This window comes from Pseudorasbora parva, chromosome 25, assembly GCF_024679245.1.
Source record: "Pseudorasbora parva isolate DD20220531a chromosome 25, ASM2467924v1, whole genome shotgun sequence".
NCBI lineage: Eukaryota > Metazoa > Chordata > Actinopteri > Cypriniformes > Gobionidae > Pseudorasbora > Pseudorasbora parva.
In genome coordinates, this window is record NC_090196.1 from 25,297,183 (window position 1) to 25,319,028 (window position 21,846).

General features: G+C 39.2%; 1 protein-coding gene and 1 pseudogene across 1 annotated transcript in view; both read left to right on the top strand.

Annotated features, from left to right (window-relative positions):
* The window catches only part of lrrc4ca (leucine rich repeat containing 4C, genome duplicate a), a 296,895-nt gene that overhangs the window by 22,252 nt on the left and 252,797 nt on the right, over nucleotides 1–21,846 (top strand). The window lies entirely within an intron of this gene.
* LOC137065625 (5S ribosomal RNA) lies at nucleotides 5,812–5,928 on the top strand (annotated as a pseudogene).

The following is a 21,846-nucleotide window of genomic DNA, read 5'->3' on the forward strand; positions in this document are numbered from 1 at the left end:
AAAGAAAGTATAAAATATGAGTGTCTGTAGACCTCTCATGACTGTTTTAAAGACAGCTCATTATTTCCATTCACTCCACCTTCTCCCTTCTGGGCTCTTTCCAAAGCCACGCCCCCAAAATACATGAACGCGCCTCACCGACCGCTCAGCTGGAAGACGCATTATTTACCTCAGACGAGCGGTGTGCATGTAGTCACATCATGTCAGAATCACATGGAATAAAAACATAGAATACCGGTACTGGTAAAGTTTAAAATATATTTTTGTTTGATTTGGTAACGAGCTTGTTATATTTATAAGGCAAAGAAAACGGGTAGCATCATGTTTTTCCAATAACATCAGTTATACTGTAATGAAGATGAATTTTGTGTAAGATTCATAACATAAACTGTGTTTTGCATGTAAGAGTTTCCATGATGAAAGCATTGTTGATCAGTAGTAGATAAAGCTAACTTAGTTCTAAAAAAAGTTTTACACATGCATTTTGTTATCTAAAGTAAATTTTGCGAAATTCAACACAACAGCAATCAACTATTTGTATTTAGTATTTATCATCTCTAACGGCTAAGTGTATAATTTTGTAACTTTATGCTAAGTAATGTTATGTTAGCTATATTAGGCAGCTTCATGTGCTCTTGATACATGCTTCATGGAAACATAAACCAAACAAATTTATAATCAAAATGAAAGATTACCTGTCCAGCAGAAATACAGCCAGCAATGAGTCGTTTTTCAGGTCCCTCAGTTCCCACCATCGTTGAAAAGCCACGCAGATATTTACTCGCGTTTGATTTCTTTGTTTATCCAAAGACTTTCTGTGCATTGACTTTTCTCGTACTGTCTTCCTTTTTTTGCATTGTTTGCCTTCGCTGACTGTAAAACCCTGCACTGTGAATTTTAAATGCTCTTTCTCTGCCACTTTTTTTGCCTAGGTGTCTAGCCTCTTGAACTGCTCAAATCAAACGAGCGCGTGCATGTGGGCAGATCCTGTAGCGAAAGCGGTGGTCGCCATGGTAGCGAGAGAGAATGACAATCGCCCAAGCCAATCATTTGTTTCGTCCCGAACGAAAATAATGAGCGGTGTTTATTGCAGATTAAAAAGTCTAAAGTCACTCGATTTTTATACTCTCCTTTTCAGAGTACTTACATTTTAATTATGTATTGACATATAAAGAAAGTTTAAACAAATTTGGACAAAAGTGTTTTAGATCAGTCCTACCTATCCCACCTGTAATGAATAATGAATCAGTGAACAAAACAAATAAGTAAATGATTCAATAACTTGCTATAAAGAGAGTGGATGCATCCAAAATAACATACTCTACTAAACCTACCATTACAATACTATATATACTGTAATTAATTGATGAAATATTGATATGCGCATGCTCAATGGCTGTTGCTCTATCCCTTCTGTGCTGCGTTCCACTCCACTATTAGACTACAATCCCCGTCGCCATTTTGAAGTGCGTTCCACTTCGTGAAGTGGACAAGGGAAGTTTATATCAATCAATCAATCAATCAACTTTATTTATATAGCGCTTTTACAATCACGATTGTGTCAAAGCAGCTTCACAGTGTCAAACAGGATAATATTGCGACAAAATTAGATTTGGCTGTACAGTTGTACTGGAGAAAACAGTGATGTTATCAGCTTATTTTAATTTATCATATAGCGACAATGTTGGCAGATCAGTATTATAGTTTATAGAATTAAATAAGACCTTATTCATACATTTTATTTGTATAATAAGTTGAATAACTTTAATCATATTTTTAGTGTCCCCAACTGAGCAAGCCAAGCCAAAGGCGACAGTGGCAAGGAACCAAAACTCCATCAGGGCATGATGGAGAAAAATAAACCTTGGGAGAAACCAGACTCAGTCGGGGTGCCAGTTCTCCTCTGGCCTATTAACACGCCGTGTAAGATTATTATTCTGGCAAATTTACAGGTCAGAAATCATATTAGATTGGAATAATCAAAATTTCAGGGTATCACGGAAGAGACGGATTTATTTAGGATGGGGTGTCGATTACACAAGAGTATGAATACATGAAAGATCGGAATTATTGCGCCGAAGACGGGTTTTGAGCATGTCATGCCAGTGAGGAAAATTCGGTGGAGACACAAATTGACACGGCTCAGCAGACACTCCAGGATGCGTTGGTCATGTCCAGGCAGGTCCACCATCCGATCCGGACAGGGACCAGATCCGGGATAAACCTCGGGATAAACAGAGAGACTAACATTAGTGTAGATGCCACTCTTTTTATGATGTAACGAGTACATCAGGTGTTATGGGAAGTCTTCCCGGTTCCGGCTGACCTAGTTAATGCAGCCTAACAATCAGTCAATTGATTTGAATAATGAAAGTTAAAAATGTTCTGATGTGTATGCCATAGTAAAGAGATGTGTTTTTAGTCTAGATTTAAACTGACAGAGTGTGTCTGCTTCCCGAACAATGCTAGGAAGACTATTCCAGAGTTTAGGAGTTAAATTGGAAAAGGATCGACTGCCTGTAGTTGATTTAGATATTCTAGGTATTATCAACTGGCCAGAGTTTTGAGACCGCAATAGACGTGATGGAGTATAATGTGTTAAGAGCTCGCTTAAGTACCGGGGAGCTAAACTATTTAGTGCTTTGTAAGTAATAAGCAAGATTTTAAAATGTATGCGATGTTTAATAGGGAGCCAGTGCAGTGTTGACAGAACTGGACTAATATGATCATACTTCCTGGTTCTAGTAAGAACTCTAGCTGCTGCATTTTGGACTAGCTGGAGTTTGTTTATTAAGCGAGCAGGGCAACCACCCAGTAGAGCATTACAATAATCTAGCCTTGAGCTCATGAACGCATGTACTAACTGTTCAGCATTTTGCATTGAAAGCATGTGCTGTAATTTAGATATATTTTTAAGATGATAGAATGCGGTTTTACAGATGCTGATTTGGACTATATGGACAGACCCTCGCTCCCTCAATCAAAATAGTTGAGTCTACTTCATATGTACACTTAAGGCAGCTTCATATACCACAGTTCAACACGATTGTGATGTCTTTACCCATGTTATCCCTGTCCCAAAAGGCACCCTAAACCCTCACAGTCTTCCTCTGAGTCCGCGCTTTCACAACATAATGCTGCTTTGACTGCCGGTTAGAAGTCATCTGCTTAGCTCGCAAACTTGCGGGCACATCTGAAGTGCGCATCGAGGGTGCATAGCAGCCGCAAAGGGGGCGCTCATGAGCACCCTTCTTTAAGCTTAAATGACGAATGGGACACCTTACAGTCTTGTGGACTTAACGAATATGCGCACGCAATGGCCATTGTAAGTCCACAAGACCGAAAGTGCACATGAAGTGTGCCATTTGGGACAGGGCCTCTGTCATGTGCTCTTCTTCTTCTTCTTCTTGTTTAATGGCGATCAACTCCTAAGGAGCATTTTCGCCACCTACTGCACTGGATGGTTATGCTCCCCTTATCCTTGTGTCGTGTTATTTTGTTAGTCTAGTCATGCGTACTATGTTCTCACTGGATAGTGTTCTTGACTGGTACGCTGCTGCCTTGGGTTCAAATCCTAGAGCATGTCCCAAGCTCAAACCCGTGAGATTTAACCGTCTCGGAGGTAAGAAGTGAATTATCCTTCACCTGAAGTGTTTGTCTTTTCATCCTTAAATGCGAAGCAAATTTTAGATCACAATAATTAGGAACCAGTTTCCACAAATCCCTTGAGATCATCGCCCCCCAGTGGTGAACCATTGAAATGTCTGAACGTTTTGAAATAATTATGACATAAAGCCTCATTTACTTAAAAACACGTGACTTTGGCAGTTTGATACACGCTCAGAACCACTGATTCAAAACAAGATTCGTAAAGCCTTGAAGCTTCATGAAGCAGTGTTTCGAAATCCCCCATCACTAACTGCAACTTGCCTCAGTGGACTTTTCACTACTATTCGTAAATGTTTTTGTTGTCTTGTCATTGTCGTGACCTACCAGTGGCCTTAGTTGTGTATCTTCACTGCCATTTATAAATCCTCTCCCGTGGCCTCATGGGATAGTAAAATTCCCATTGGATGCACACTTCAGAATCTCGCAGTAGTAGTAGGTCACCTGGCATACTGTTTTATAAATACTGTGAATTCGGACATTGTAGCTTTTCTTTTCACATATGGCTACTGTTTTCACCTGCTATAGTACAAAATATCTGTACATCAGTTGAATGACTTGCAGTATGTTCTATATTATGATTTTTGGGAGTATAAACTCAAAATAAAATGCACTTGAATACCCGGATGACACGTAAATGACTGAAAAGGTGTGGAATGTTGGACACTTCACTGTCACAGCTTTATTGGTGTAGCGGAGGAGGGGAAATGAGATTCCCATGTTACATGATTAAATAACCTAATGAAGTTTCTTCACTACACGGCCAAATGCATAGTACATAAGTATATTGTGTATAATTGCACAGTGTAGTGTGTCATTTGGGACATAACTATTATAACCTTCAGAAAAAAAAAACTGAATGCACTAACTGGAATGTGCAATTGTAACCCCTCCCTTTCAAACCGCCGCTCCAAGCGGGACTCGAACCCGGGTCTGCCGGCATGAGATGCGGACGCTCTAACAAAGAAGCTAAAGGCTGCAACTGCTAGCGTCAGTCGCTAGAGCGTCTCTTGAGGTCAAAGGAGTGAGGTTTACTCGTGACTACTAGCTGGCCTCTGTTACACAAACACAAGTAGAGTGATACAAATTTTGAAATGACCGGAAGGCCAAGATGCATTAACAGCCTTTTAAAAAATAACAAATATAACCTCACTGTTCATTTTGGCTTGTGGTACGTACAACAGATGAAGCCATAAAAACTGTACAGTGTATTGGCAAAAATGCCTTTGACACAGCAAAAATGATTGTGCCTCCATGTTAAAGTTGCTATGGGAGAAGAAATCAGCGCTCTTGACAGGATCTCTTTTTCTCCTCACGAGTGCCTAACAAGGCCTCAGCCGTTATTCCCAGCAGGAAGACGTCACATAAAGAGCGGTGGGGATCAATAGAGCTGAGTGTTTAATATTCTCCACATAAATTATAGCAGTGCCGTGGGACTGCGGATGCTCTTGTCTGAGTGCGGAGTGAGAGGGGACGATGAAATCAATTAGAATTCAAGAATGCCCTCGTCTAAGCTACTTTTTTTTCTTCTTTTTTTTAATAGAATCAGTGATAGGATTTAATGTCAAGTTGTATCCTGCTGCATGGGGAAGTGGGAAGCAAATGATAGAGTGTGAATTACAAGGGATTTGACTGCCAAAATTACACTCTGAAAACCCCATTAAAAGTATTGTAGTATACTATTACTCTTTAGGAGTTTTGATTGGCTGTTCATGTAGCAAAGCATCATGGGTGTGCTGCTTTGTTGCCACCCTCTTACAGAAGTGTAGTGCATTTAATGGAGCACATTTGTGAAGTTTTATGAGTAATACTATTATGTTTAAATTTCAGAATAACATAAAGGAGTTCATTTTCTCATTGTCTTTGAGACATTTATTTTTCAAATTATAATAAATGACCTATGGTCTGATCCTCCTCAGTCTCCATCCCTCTCCCTGTTCCACCTTTACTCCACCTCTGTCCTGGAATTATGTGTCTGTCTGTTGACTGGCGTCTGGAATCCACTACTTAAAGAGGGGGCTCTTTCATGATCCCAGCCTTGTGTGGAATTTTGTCATTTCCTGTTCTGCGCCATGTATTGTAGTCCTTTGTAGGTTTTCATGTTGATTAGTTCTTTGCTTGTTCACTGGTGTGTCTTGTTTGTCTACCAGCAGCCATATCACCCTGTAGCCCAAGACTGGTTTCCCACTGAAGCTAAGCAGGGCTGAGCCTGGTCAGTACCTGGATGGGAGACCAACTGGGAAAACCAGGTTGCTGCTGGTAGAGGTGTTAGTGAGGCCAGCAGGGGGCGCTCACCCTGTGGTCTGTGTGGGTCCTAACACCCCAGTATAGTGATGGGGACACTGTACTGACAAAGAGCACCGTCCTCCGGATGAGATGTTAAACCGAGGTCCTGACTCTCTGTGGTCATTAAAAATCCCAGGATGTCTTTCGGAAAAAAAGTAGGGGTGTAACCCCGGCATCCTGGCCAAATTTGCCCACTGGCCTCTGTCCATCATGGCCTCCTAATAATCCCCATAACCTGATTGGCTTCATCACTCGGTCTCCTCTCCACCAATCAGCTGGTGTGTGGTGAGCGTTCTGGCACAAAATGGCTGCCGTCGCATCATCCAGGTGGATGCTGCACATTGGTGGTGGTTGAGGAGATTCCGCCCTTCTATGTAAAGCGCTTTGAGTGCCTAGAAAAGCGCTATATAAATCGAACGCATTATTATTATTATTATTATTATTATTATTATTATTGTTATTATTATTATTCCCCTTTGTGCATTTAACCCTCAGGAGTCTGAGCTGTTTTGGGGCCCTTTAGAAATGTTGCATCCTCTGACATTTGTGCTTTTTTCAGTTGCTTAAAAAAAAGTTTAATTACACTGTATTCAGCACAAACTGCGCTACCATAATATGTTAGCAATAAGTATGTACATGCTTGTATTTTTAAACAGAATAATGTTTGTGCGTGGGTTTTGAAAATAAAATAAAACGAAGGCCTCACACAATATATGCGGCCGCAAGACTTTAGACTATGGATGTGGTTGCCTAGAGCTTTTGCTTCAAACTGATGTGAGAAGCACTGAGCCTGCTAATTCACATAAAACAATTCCTTTTTTATCATTTTGTAAGATACTTTTTCTTTACAAAGGCCACATGCGAAGAGGTGTGAACAATCATGAATATTACTGGCTATCACACCTGAGAGAACAAAGGAATGCATAATGAGCTGCATAATGAATGAGCTTCAGGTATGTAAATGAGATGGAGTTAAGCAACAAGGACAAAGGAAATGTATTTTGTTGTAGTTCATTTATAATATTGTCAACAAAGTTTTAAATTATCAAAATATTTGACTACAAGGCAAAAAATGCTTCTCTTATTTTGTATTTGTTTCTTGTTTCAGTCCAAATATCAAAAAATTATTAAATCAAGATTCATTTATTAGATAAGTAGAATGACATAAGATATTTGTTCTTGTTTTCTGAGGGTGTCCAATGGGGGACGAAAAATATTCGTATTTCCGTTTGCGACAGAAACAGGAAAAAAAAATCAATCAGAAACAATATTATTTTTTTTACCTCATTTGCAGATAATTAAGCTTGTTTAAAGCTAAAATTATGTAATTTTACTTATCTAGTAAATGCTTCTTGATTTAAAAATGTTTAGGTATTTAGACTAAACAATACAAATATAGTAGAAGAGCATTTTGACAGTGTACTATTTTTAATATTTTTGAAAGAAGTCTCATGCTAAAATCAATCAATCAATCAATCAACTTTATTTATATAGCGCTTTTACAATCACGATTGTGTCAAAGCAGCTTCACAGTGTCAAACAGGAATATATTGCGACAAAATTAGATTTGGCTGTACAGTCGTACTGGAGAAAACAGTGATGTTATCAGCTTATTTTAATTTATCATATAGCGACAATGTAAAAAAAAGTAATATTGTGACATTCAACACAATTCATTATTCAATAAATACAAATAACTGAATAATTGATAATTATGAATATTAAAACCTAGGGCCCTATTTTAACGATCTGAAACGCAAGTGTCAAAGCACGTAGCGCAAGTAACTTTGTGGGCGGGTCTCGGCGCTGTGCTATTTTCTCGGCGGGATAAATGTCTCTTGTGCCCGGCGCAAATCTAAAATGGGTTGGTCTGAAGTAGCTTCATTATTCATAGGCGTGGTTTGGGCGTAACGTGAATAAACCAATCAGAGCGTCATCCAACATTCCCTTTAAAAGCAGGTGCGCAAGTTCCATTATGGATCAAGGTTATTATAGTTTTGCTTTTTGAAATTAGTTTTTATTTCAGTATCGTTTTCAATTTTGCTACAAATTTCAGTTTAGTTTTAGTTAGTTTTACAAATGGTTTTGCTAGTTTTAGTTTCGTTTTTATTTTGCAAATACATTTCTATTTAGTTTTTATTTATTTAGTTTCAGTTTTAGTAATTATAGTTTAGCAGAGTTACCATAATGAAGTGTAGAGACCAAATCAAGGGTTTTAATTTCAGCAAAGTTTAATGTTTGCACTGATTAGAGTTTAATCTTACTAAACATCCTTAAGTGAAATAACTTGATAAACAAGCATTATTGTTTAAACCCAGGAAGGTCTTACAAAACATGCATAAAGTTGGGTCTTCACCTTTGAGCAAAAAAGCTTAAGTCAAACTATGACCTATATACAAACAACGATCTGGAGATTAAAAATGAAATAAATTATATTTTGATATTAAAAAATTATATTTGATATTTTTGACATAGGCTAATACTCAGAGGATCTATCTTAAAGAACAAAATAAATGCAACGTAAAATATAAAAGTAAAAATTATAAATTCCAGACAAACTCATTCATAACAAAGATGAAATATTGTTAAACAATTAAAAGCTTATTTTAATTTCTTCAGTAGTACAATGTAGGCTAGCAGTGTAAGACCACAGCTTAAGTCATCTGAATACAGCCAACACACTGTTGTGCTGTGTGTGTGTGTGTGTGTGTGTGTGTGTGTGTGTGTGTGTGTGTGTGTTGTGCTATAATTGTAAAGGGGACCAATGTCCTCACTTATCTAGTAAAATATTATGATAACTGACTAGTAAGGACATTTGACTGGTCCTCACTAGTTAAAAAGGCTTATAAATCGGCCAAAACATGTTTTTATTTAAATCTATTGTTTTGCACGTTCTTGGGATGGGTAGGTTCGGGGAGAGGGATTGGGTTAGGGGATATAAAATATCATTAACCTGATATAAAATCATTGGAAGTCCATGCAATGTCCTCACTTATATAGTGAAACAAACGTGTGTGTATGTGTGTCCTGGTATTCCCTATTTTGTGGGGAAATGTCTCCACACAGACAATAATATTATTAGTAGTAAATGATTATGATAATACCTTTGAGCCTGTCAATATTATGCAAACATGAAATCTCAAACGGACAGTAGGCTAGTACTTGCTACTAGTTGCTGACTTTTGCGCCTGCGTCTCTCGTCGTGTAAGAAACGGCATTCTAAAACAGTAAGCTTAAGTTAAAAGAAGTTCAACGTGCATCTCATTACCTTGTGTTATTTCCCATTTCACTGCCACGGACGCATTGATTCTTTGTGAACTGCCGTTTAGGACTAGCGATGTGTTGCCTGTCTGCACGCGTCCGTCACAGGGCAGCGGTTAATCTCCTCCTCAGATCACTTCACGCGCACAAGCGCGATATACAGACACTCCCTCAACCGCCACAGTCAGATTTTCCACCACATGAAATAGGGCTTATTAATAACGAAAACGAATATTTATTTTTGCTAATTATTATTTTATTTCAGTTAGTTTTTTAGTAAGAGTAGTTAGTTTCGTTTAGTTTTAGTTTTTTATTTATTCAGATTTTTTAATTTTATTTCAGTTTACTAAAATGTTTTTTGACCAATAGTTTTAGTCTTAGTTTCAGTTTTCGTTTACGAAAATAACCTTGTTATGGATTGCTATTATTATGGCGTATTTACCAGGCGCACGTCAGGAGCGGTTCACAGCCGAGGAGACTGATGTTCTTGTAAGAGCAGTGAAAGACAGAGAAGTTGTGTTGTATGGGGATGGGAGAAACCCACCCAAAATAGCTTCGGTTAAACAGGCGTCGGTTAAACAGTTTTTTCAGTTTTTCAGTCGATTTTTTTTCCTGGTTCTTGACGGACAAACCAATTTGTCAGATGTCCTTATATACGTCTTGCCACTATTGGGCAAACAGGTCTGATCCTTTATTACAAACATTAGCCTGAATAATTTGTAAGCTAGATTTATGCCTATTTTTTCACATCTTTGTAGCACACACCACAATGATTTCCGTCATCTCACGTGTTAATATTTTTTTAGTGTAACAATTTATGATTTGGAAAAATAACTGTTGCATCTGTGTAGATTACATGAGCAAAGTGTATGCGCGTTGTGCACGCTATACATTATGGTCAAGCAAGCGCCCTTAAAATAGCATAATGAACAACGCGCAACGCGCCACTGACTTTAGACTAGGTTTTTTTCTGGTCAGTGGCGCAATTGTTTAATGGAACAGCAAAATAGCACCAGGGATTGTTTGCGCCGGAACACGCCTCCTTTTTTGCGCTGAACCGCCCAGGGAGCGCAAGTTCATTCACTAGTTTAGCGACGTGCTTCTGTGGAGGGAAAAGGGCGCTTTGCGCGGGTGCAAAATGGGAATGACACATGCGTCGCTGTACAAAGTCAATTGCACTGGGTGCAAGATAGGGCACCTAGTGTTTCTTGTGTTCCTTGTCTAGTCATGTCCTGTTCTGTTGTGTTCTCTTTCCTTTTTCCTGGTTCTCTGGGATCTGTTGGGGTTTTGTCATGTTTATTTTGTTATTCAATTCTTTTGTATATGGATCCAGCTCTCCCTTTTTTTAATTTCACCCAGCCTTACAGTTATAGTATATTTCATCACATTAAAAACTCATTTTTGTGTTTTCAAGACTGTTGAAAATAAAATAAAATAAGAGTTATCTATTTGAATATTGTCATTGAATTCTTTTGTGATTGTTGTTTTTACTTGTTGAATAATGACCAATGTTTGGTCATGATGGAACGCATTATTCTAAATAAAAATGTTACCACTCAACAAAGACGTTGTTTTATCATTTGTTTATTCATATTTATCTCAATAAATATTGCTTTGCACTTAGGGGAGCATTGTGAAAAGCCCCATAGTGCCTGTCCTGTATCCATAAAAGTTAGATTACAAATCCAACACTTGCAGATGTGCGAGACAAACCTCCACAGACCGTGTCCTAAAAATGACCTGCATAAAATCCATTAATAATTATATACTAAGACGTGCAGAAAAATATAATTGTGGACAGTGGTGTAGGTGCTCCACCCGAACACCAAAATCACCCTCTATTGCAAAACCGACCCCCTCACTGTTTAATTCACACTGAAGCCCCAATTTTATTTTGACAAACCCAGAATATGTTTATGTTGAGAAGCGTTTTCCTTTGCAAGTGTGGCATAACATCCATTTGGCTCCTCACATAAATCCCAACTGGTTTTTACTTCAGTTCTGTTCTTCATAGTGGCTCGTCTCCAGCCTCTCTTATTTTTTAATAAAACGCTCTTTCCCATGGGCACTGCTTTGCCTGGCAGTAGTCTTTATTTCTTGCCGGCTTTTCAACCTGCCAAGCTGTAGGGGATTCGGCCCCTGGGACGTTCCTGATCTCCACACGCGCATCTCCGCTTACATGTCAGCCCCCAAAGATTTCCGATGACATTCATCATGTCTGCTTCAAGAAATTGGTGTTTATTGTGTTATGTAAAGTAACTAGGGAAATAATTTCGCAGTAAACACACAACTTAAGGTGTTAATGACATAAAATATGCATCATTAACAAACAACACAAAGCCACAGGCATTTCGTCTGGACCTTGATATGATATTTGAATTGCTCTCATAGGAATTTAACATAACATCAGAACTCAGGACAAACTCTGTAGGGGACTTTTTTTTTTTTTTTGGTTGTTGTTATTATTAATGTAATCATCATTAATAGCCCATTTTAGTTTTATTTGTATATGCTGCCTCTAGGGTCAATTTTTCACAATCATGGAATCTCTTCACTTGTACGCAGATGATATGCAGGTGTATTTCTCTCTGCAGAAGCCCAATAAGAAGCAAGTATTGTCTTTGATAATACTTGGTTGAATTGATTGAGAAATATGAGCCAAAACAGTATTTAAGGTCAGCTGATAAACTGAATATTATATTAATCTCCATTGGACTGAACTGAGAAGTTGACTTTTGAGAGGAGTGTTGGGAGAGTATTTGAGGGGGAATCTGCAGCCTCTTTCTTTTTCACCTCCTAAGGGTTACACTTTTCCAGAGGGACCCTCAGCCAAGGATGCAGCATAAATGGATGGGTTTATAGTGGCTAAAGGCTCCTATTGTCCCAGAAACAATGTTAAAATACTACAGAAAGCTCTTTACTCAGTCTGGGTAGATGCCATTTTCCTCCATGGCCATGGCTAGCTCAAAAACATCTCCTTTAATTCATTGCTACACTTGCATCGGTGACCAAAAACAATGACCTTTTATTGACAGTGATTGCATTTATGCACCTTATGATGAAAGGATAACAATAGGCCTATATTCATCCGTACTCATCTATGTCAAGGACTATAATTAGTTTTTCAAATCAGAAGAACGCAGCTAAAGATTTATTCATCATACGAGTTTTCTTGATTAAAATTATTCATTTTTGAAGCACATGGCTCATCTCTTAGAAATAATGAATGCCAAATAGATAAAAGAAAATATACATTATACAAATGTGTGTGTGTGTGTGTGTGTGTGTGTGTGTGTGTGTGTGTGTGTGTGTGTGTGTGTGTGTGTGTGTGTGTGTGTGTGTGTGTGTGTGTGTGTGCGCGTGTACATATACAATACAATAATATCATTATAAATAGTTAAAATAGTTGCATATTACATGTATGCATATTAAAGTAAATGAATATGTGTATAATATGTACGTGTGTGTGTGTGTGTGTGTGTGTGTGTGTGTGTGTGTGTGTGTGTGTGTGCCTGTTTATGTGGTTTATGAAGACAAAAATTTGTATAACTACATGGGTATTACACTGGTATTACAACATAAATGTGGTTTATGAGGACATTTCAAATGTCCTCATATTTCAAATAGCTTAAAAACATACTAAATTATGTTGTTATTTTTTTTTAAATTGTAAAAATGCAGAATGTTTCCTGTGATGGGTAGGTTTAGGGGCAGGGGCAGTGTAGGGGGATAGAAAATACAGTTTGTACGGTATAAAATCCATTACGCCTATGGAGAGTCCCTGTAAACCACATAGACCAACATATTTAGTTAAGTCTCATTCATTCAGTGTCCCTTATTGTTTTGCGAAGTGCTGCATGGCCAAATAAGACACTTTGACTTTCCTGACATCAGAAAATGTACTGAAAGATGAGCAAGTCTGTAATGTTCTTTTCATTTTTAATATGCTCTTAATATGGCTGTCCTTAAGCCATTCAGAAAGAGGCTGAGTGAAGCACTATTTACCTGCTCTAAACTGAAGGGGAATAATCTATACAAAGCGTGAGGCCACGTCCTAATAAGAGGAATGTCTGTGTCTCTTAAAGGCTTGCGAAACCAATTTGATATAAAAGGCTTGTTTTAGACTATTAACACTGCTTTGAGGCATAACATTTTAGAGGCCTGCAAATTACTAAATATGTTTTTTTCCCCTCAGTCCAGCGAAATAAATCAGGCTTCTAATTCTCAAAAAGGAATGAATGGGAAATGTAACAGAACGCTACTATAACAAGCCATTTGAAAAGTTTGAGATGTTTTTGCGGGGTGGGAGGAATCTATGTCCCAAATCCTTTATTAAATTAACAGCGTGCGACACTGCCCTTTCCCATAGCGAGCGACTGAATTTATAGGGCCCTCTGGAACAAGGCACTTTATGGAAAGGCAGGACTGGAATCAATGCCTCGGGCCCTCTGTGGAATGAGGGATATCATCAACTCTGATGAGTTTAGCGTTTCACTCCTAACACACATTTGAAGAGCGGAGATCACAAGAGCATGTAATGTTTTTTTGTTGTTTTTTTTTCAAGCGAGTTTAGATTTTCTTTTTCATGCAGCCATTTTGGCGCTGACATAGTAAATCCCACAGAAACATTCACTCCCTTTCTGGTTCAGTTTCTGTTTTCTTTGAATTAAAGGTTTATTAGCGATGACAATGATGCACCCATCTGCTTCCCCGCTTTATGTCCCCCAGTAAAACATTCCTGTCAATGGCGAGGTTTTAAGCCAGCGCCTCCCGCCAAACTGGTGGTGCAAATAACCATAAACGTTTTTGTGACCTAGAAAAGTAGGACCCTGAATTATTGAGCATGCAGAAATGCATCCGTGTTGTCTTGCTAAACTTAGCCATAACCCATCTCTGATGCTAAATCCGGAAACTATGTAAATATGTGAGCTGAAATGATACCTATAGGGAGATTATGAGTGAAATGGAACCAAAGTGATCAATTTGGAACACTCTAGTTCAAAGCATGTGACTTAATTTATATTTGATTTCAGCAGAGATTGTCATTGGCATGTTGCTAAGCTAATGATGTGACACTTGTATGCTAATAAGCTTTAAAATATGAAACATGAAAAAAAAAATCATATACACTACCCTTACCACTCTTTCCCCGTCAAACACAGAATTTTCCGATATTTGTGAGATAACGCTTCCCGGCCAAAAACAAAATTTCCAGGTTTCCTTGTTTTCAATGTTAGATGCTAGGGGGCGCTATTACGCATTTTCTAAATGAGTCCTGAATCTCCTGATCAAAACACACGCGAGTAAGACGGATTAAAACAAGCGATCGTATGTAGGCAAATGCATATGAAAAATAACGTGATCATCAATATTAAACATCATGTTTATCAAAACTATCTAATGTTAGTGAATGAAATGTGGACCCAGGACAAGCTACAGGAATGCAAACATTAGGTGTTGATGGACTCGATCTACTCCATCTGTGTTTGACCATCACTCTGAATCTGATCTGGATGCAGTTTTTGACAAAAAACCTTTTTATGAAACTTACCCATATTCAAGTGTTTATAAAAATAAATGCAAGAAGCTAAAATAAAACGTTTTTTTTTTAAAGATACACAGTTTGATATTTGCCCCTAACTAGTGGTGAAAAGGTATATGACCATCCAGTGAATATTAGTTTCTGTTCCTCTCAATTCTGATTTTGTTTTAACTCTTACGGTGGCCTATTTAGTCCAAGATTAACACGGCAATCCCCCTCTTCACATTCCACACGGCCATTGAGTGTTAAAACGCGAAAGGCGAAGCTTGAATTTATGGGTATGTCCCTCTTTGGCTAATGTACTTTCAAGATGGATTCGAACCCCTCACCCGTATGTATTTTCAATGGCATATTATAAACTTACGGGAATACTTTATTACTTGAAATAAGTAAATATACATTAATGAGCACATATATTTTTGAAAAAACTAAGTGTTTTTTGCTAAGAATGAACTAAATAAGTTACACGGTGTAGCTTTAAGGACGAAGCTCAGCTCTTTATTTTGATATATTGCATGCTCAGATATTCAGAACACAAAATATTTATTGGACTATACTTTTTTTTTTTAATGGTCAAAAACCCTGGTGGTGGCTGGCAACATTTTTTTTTTTAAACACTGGCAAAGAAAGAGGTAAAAAAAGAATAGGGTCAGTAAGTCTCTAATGCTCAACAAGACTGTATTTAATTGATCAAAAATACAGTAAAACAATTATTACAGTTACAAAACAAACCATGGCCATTTTAGTGAGGTGTATGGTCAGTACAAGATCTATCTAATGTGTTATTTTTTTGTCCCAGTAAAAGGTCAGAACTTTGCTCCTTATGAGAAGTGACAAGCTGTGGAGATGCATGACTGAACAGTGGAAGAAGTAGAGTTTCTGTGCTTTTTTTGTACTGGGATTATATAAACTCAACATAACATATCAATTCAATACAAATTCACGGTCTAAATGTACACAATTCATAAGAAACCCTCTTTTCAAAAAACCTGCCTCCATTCAAAAAAGTATTGCTCACTTTTCATGATCCAATCAATTCCAGATGGATTAAGTCCAACTTTTGACTTACTATTGATTGAAATAAGTATTAGGACTGATTGAACTGGAAGTGCTAAAATGCTAACTCGTTTCCAAGTTTAGGCCTACAAAAATGCTAAAGAGCAAAAAGGCCATCTTGTTGGCTTAGGCTATTTACATAAACTCCGCCCACCAAGAATTCCAGCTGATAACACGATCAGTTGCGTAGAGTATAAGATGACCCAGCAGACTTGAGGTCAAAGTGCATAACGTGTATAGAATAGTGGGAATAAAGTGTTTAACAGTCAGGAAGGTGTTGGCGAGGGCCTCAGGGACAGGGACAAGTTATGTCCCAATAAGGCGGTATCCATTTATGATTTTAATAATTAGCATACACACTTTTATTTAGTTTTATCATATATTACAAGGCCATGTGTTTCATTTTGACATTGGTGGGGACATAAAAGCAGAAACAAAATGCATTCAGGGATTGACTTTAAGGTTTTTAGTCTATATTGACTTCATTTAGTGGTCGAAGTTGACTGTGGAGTTTTATTTTGCCATTTCTTCCGCTCTTCAGCCTCCTCGTTTTGACAAGCCAGCACTCAGGTGTCTGAGACAGCTGGTGGATCAAAGGTTAAAAGAAGCTCTCTCAACCTCTGCGTGAGATTCCTTTACCCCGGGGAGCTCATTGCTCCCAGCCCTCTCATTCAGCGTCACCAGGAAGGATCCTAACCTTGCCTCGCTGCTTTAATTTTCAAAACGCTGCTTGAAGATTTGAATTTCTGCACATCAATCTCCGGCTGCGATGCTGGCGTGATTAATGGCCGCCATCGATCATGACGCCGTGCCGCTCGGAGGCCGCGTGCCGTCACACAGCTTTGCTTTAGAATAATGGGTGTGTTCCTTCACCCTCATGTCTGGAAGTGGGTGCACACAGTCACATGCACACAATCACATCATAGGGAGCCTGCATCAGTTATGACTGTGCATCTTTCCGTGCTCCCTGTTGAGATAATAGGTGGATCCAGGTTCACTTAGAAATGCTTGATATCACAGATTCTTATATGCAAATGAATCATAACAAATCAAATGTGAAATGCAAAACATTATAAATATGATCAGGCAAAACATTATGACAAGGTGAAGTGAGTAACACTGATTATCTCTTCATCACGGAACCTGTTAGTGGATGGGATAAATCAGGCAGCAAGTGAGGACTTTGTACTCAAAGTTGAAAGAGCAGGAAAAATGGGTTTGCGTAAGGATTTGAGTGAGTTTGACAAGGGCCAGTTTGTGATGGCGAGACGGTCAGAGCATGGCTAGATGGTTAGAGCATCTCCAAAACTGCAGCTCTTGTGGGGTGTTCCCGGTCTGCAGTGGTCAGTATCTATCAAAAGCAGTCCAAGGAAGGAACAGTGGTGAACCGGCGACAGGGTCATGGGTGGCCAAGGCTCATTGATGCATGAGGGGAGCGAAGGCTGGCCTGTGTGGTCTGATCCAACAGACGAGCTATAGCTCAAAATGCTCAAGAAGTTAATGCTGGTTCTGATAGAAAGGTGAACGGTTCAGAATACGCTGCGCATTGTAGTTTGCTGCGTATGGGACTGCATGGCCGTAGACCAGTTAGGGGGCCCATGCTGACCCCTGTCCACCGACAAAAACGGCAACAGTGGGCACGTGGTCAGAACTAGACCACAGAGCAATGGAATAAGGCGGGGAACACATGGCACCAGGATGTATTATGGGAAAAAGGCAAGCCAGCCAGTGAGATGATTTGGGCAATTTTCTGCTGGGAAACCTTGGGCCCTGCCATCCATGTGGATGCTACTTTGACACGTACCACCTACCAAAGCATTGTTGCAGACCATGTTCACCCTTTCATGGAAACTGTATTTCCTGGTGGCTGTGGCTCTTTCAGCAGGATAATTCGCACTGCCACAAAGCAAAAATGGTTCCGGAATGCTTTGAATAGCACAACAACGAGTTTTGCCTTGGCCTCCAGATTCCCCAGATCTCAAAAGAATCGAGCATTTTTGGGTTCTGCTGAACAAACACGTCCAATCCATGGAGGACCCACCCCGCAACTTACAGGACTTAAAGGATCTGCTGCTTACATCTTGATTCCAGATACCTCAGCACACCCTCAGGGGTCTAGTGGAGTCCATGCCTCGATAGGTCAGGGCTATTTTGGCAGCAAAATTGGGACCAACACAATATTAGATCATAATGTTATGCCTAATATAATATTTTCCAGTTGTTTATTTAAATAAATTCTGTTTTAAACTAATGTGAATGTGTATAATAATCTGAAAGTTGGCAGTGATGTCAATCTTGTCATTGTGTATGGATAAATAATATATTTGGGTTTCCTATCAAGCTCTAAATAAAATTAAAAAATAATCAAATGAGTTATTTTCATTTGTGGCATTTTAAATTCACTGAAAAATCCCAAAATTTGCATCAATACAAGGTTTTTGTTGTTGTTGTTGTTATATTTAAATATATTAATAGTTACACATAATATTTATTTATGTTGGGAATGTAATGGATTTTTAAAATATACTCTGCATAAATATGTGTAAAATGTTTAAATATTTAAAAATGCATATTATGTATTTTTACTAGATATTGTATGAGAAATGTTTGACATTAATAGGTGATTATCTGGCTCACTACATCTTTTTTGCTTCCAATGCTAATGTTCTCTGCAATCTATGGCGCTAACCATGGATTCATGCTAGCTATTTATCAACGTCAAGGAAAATATGCGTCTGTCTTCCCAGTGCCTTTGTGGACCTCATTATGACCAGACAGGAGCACAAAAACAGCCAATCCCCACGGACCACGCAACAGACAGGGAAAGAACTGGTCTCTTTTCAACTAAGACATCATGTGGAATTAAAAAAAATGAATCACCCTTGTTAGCATATGCACCAATTTTCCCGGTGACACTAAAACAAGTTGCTTTCTGAGTTGCTTTCCATCTTTGGTCGCATGGTATTTGCTGGCATTGTTTCGTAAATGTCGCTTCCCTTTTACAACGCCCGCAGGGATTGAAGTTGATATGTGGGAGTATTATATTGTTGCCTGTTGCTGACATTTCAACTGGATATTGCCGCCTTATTCCCCAAACAGCGAGCAGACTGTCTAACGCTTGTCTCAGCCTCCGTCCTGCAGAAAGCATGCGGCTCCGGTCTGAGGATCTGGGGGAGAATAAAAAATAGAGCACGGCCATGTTAAATTGTCCATGAAGAGTTCAATTCTTGAATGAAATTGAAATAAGCAGAACCCCCAAGATTCTATCCATGTGAATGCCTGAAAAGACCCCTTTTGTAAAGCATTATAATGCCTAAGCTGTTTCCGAACTCAATTTGGAAGTTAATATGTGTCTGCCGCGTCTGAAAAAGGGAGGGCGAATGAAAGCGGATAGTCTGAACACTTTCTCAAAACGCTCTAAGCACTAAAAAGATGGTTAGTCAGGGTGTAGGTTTTCTGTGTGTGTTTGTGTGTGTGTGGTCATTTACTCATAACCAAACCTTGACAGAATTTTTTTTATATTTCCAGCATTGTTTCCAGAGGACAATCTGTGGAATTTTGAGGAATGGAACAGCACTGAGAGGACTGATAATGCAGTCAAATAGTGAAAATATGCCATAAAATGTTTTAAAATGTACCTTTTTATGCTGACCTTACACAATGGAAGACAGATATTAAGAGCTGTGTGGGTAATGCTCCATCCGTGATCTTAAGCGGTGCGCTAGCTACAAAAGACTACAGTCCACAGTGTCCTTGTTGGTGTGCCCATCTCCCATGCTAGTTCGAGTCCCATTGGAGTAGGACCGGTAGGAGCCTAGAGTTATACCCTTATTTATCAGCCCTGTTTACACCTGGTATTAAGATCGTTTTGGATCACAAATGGAAGACACTGAATACAGGTGTAAACTGAGTCTAAAACGTTTTTAGATTGTCCACTTCCAGAGGTAGTCAAAAATGCATTCGACCAGATTGCTTTTGTAGTGTAAACGCCATAGACTGTAAAAAAATATGGACGTAGCTTCCGTGACGTCACCCATAGGATTCCGATAAGCCGCTCTGAAGCTTAAAGTATGGTCGAGCTGGGCGTTGCCATCTTGTGAGCGAGTCATCGCGTGTCACTCCCGCATAACTGAAAATGGGGAAAAAGGCGGGATGTGCGCGGAGCTGAGGGGACGCAATGACTATAGACGGCAGATAAATGGCTATCCACTTGTAACCACGCCCTTAATTATACAGGACTTTAAGGCTTTCTATAACGTAAAGGAATGAGTTATAACATTTTTTACCCCCCTCATAGTTGTCATGAAGATCAAAATTAGCCTTATAAGCCAAAACCACAATTTGTACCAGGCTGTAAACATGTTTTTTTCTGCTTTAAAGTTGAGAATTTTAACATGGGGCTCAATGAGATTCTGCTCCCTTCTGGTGCCTTTCCCTAGTGGCCAGTTGAGGAATTGCAGTTTACATTACTTCCGTATTGGCTTCAAGAGAGATCTCGGGAGGTTGCCGCTTGGTAAACGCACATGGTTGAATGTGTTCAAACAGCCACAAAATACCATCTACCTACTGATATATTGTTTAAACATTATGGGAATTATGCTATCCATCCGAGATTTAAACTTAAGCCTCGTTTCCACTGAAATTCCCCAGAACAAATTGTCCCAGGAACTCTTCCCCCCAGACCTGCTGCTGTCTGCGTTTCCATCATTGTCTAAAGTACTGTGAAGATTAGTCAGGTGATGCAGGACTGCGCGTGTCAACTTTCCAGTTCCCTCTGAATTTCGTCCTTTGCAAATAAATTTAATAAAGCCTGAACCTTGTTGTCAGCCCATCTGTCTTATTTTTGAAACTTTTAAAAATACTGCCTCGAGTCAACCAATCAAAATCATGCATGAACTCAACCAATCAGCATGTTCAGCACCCAAGACCCACCCCTGGAAGTTCCTGAACTTTGAAAAAGTATTACCCCGCAAGCAGGGCCATTTTGAGGGGAAATATTTACCCGGAACTTCATTTAGGCCCTGGTCCCTGTGGTCGAAACACACAGAGTATCACCTCTCAAGTCCTGCATTGAGCCCCAAGGTTGGTTTGAAGACAAAAATGCATGGTCTCGCTGCTCTCCGTATGTTTTTCTGTTGTCTCCAGGAATTTATTTTAGTTATTTAGTTATTTTTATATATTTTGTCCATCACATTGAAAGTTCTGCAAAAACAACAACATACGTTTATCCACCCATAGACCCTCTTCTCAAAGAAATCTGGACAGAAGTGGTTGAAAGTGGACAAAAGGCGCCAGGGATAAACAGGTATCTTCCTCGTCTATTGTGATCCGATCAACCAAAACACATTTTAATAACAGATGTAAACAGGGCAATTGAGTCTATGTTTAATCTAAAATTAACCTCAAAAGAGACTCAGCATTCATCATGTCAAAATATGACCTCTCACATTGGGCCTGTTTAGCCCCAATTGCTTGTTGCTACGATAGCCTGAGTAAGTAAACAGAATGGAATTGTAATTAATGGGACAGATGTAGAATTGAACCAAACAGACTGTATGCCGCAGTCGTAAGAGATCAAGTGCACAGCTGTGGCGTTCGCTAGACCCCAAATTGCTTCTATCATATCCCCTTCTGCAGTTTGATTGCTCTTAATTGCAACTTTCTTTTCTTTAAGAGACGGTTTCCTTTTAAGGAAATGCACACCAGCATAGTTAAAGGGATAGGTCACTCAAAAATGAAACTACTGACTTTTACTCACCCTCATGTGTGTGTGTGTGCTTGCACAGGGCGTGTATGATGCGTCACGTGCAGTAGTGTGTAGAAGTACTTGTAGTCAGTGCATGTTGCATGTTGTGTGCTGCATGTTGCTTCTGCCTGCTACTCTCTGCTCTCAGCTACTGCCACCGGCTAGCCCCCCTAGTGGAGGTGAATAAGAGGAGCCGAGTGCGTGAGCCTCCTCCTGCCGGTACACAGCCTCTCTACCACCAAGACTCCTGCAGTGCCTCCACGTGGCCACACACGGATACTGGGTGCCG